Raw genomic sequence first — 301 nt, 5'->3', positions numbered from 1 at the left:
TTATAAACTTATCACTAGCCGCTTTCACAACCACTGAGGAATAACCCCAACATGCACAACAGTGATGAACAATATAGAATCAAAAAGAGAGATTAAGGTGGTGTTTGGCAAAGGTGGTGAGGGTTGCCTAGACACTGTAGAGTGTCAGTATATGTGCCTTTAATAAAATGAGCTGGGTGAACCTGATGTAGAATTATCGTATTAGCCTTTAGTTTCTTTCTTTTTGTTTTCCGCCGCTCTCGATTACCCTCCATCTCCCTCAACTTTCTTTCCTCCCTGTCTTCTCCTTCATGAAGACAAG

This window comes from Corylus avellana, chromosome ca1, assembly GCF_901000735.1.
Source record: "Corylus avellana chromosome ca1, CavTom2PMs-1.0".
In the NCBI taxonomy this organism is placed as follows: Eukaryota; Viridiplantae; Streptophyta; class Magnoliopsida; order Fagales; family Betulaceae; genus Corylus; species Corylus avellana.
Note: the sequence above shows the minus strand (reverse complement) of the source record.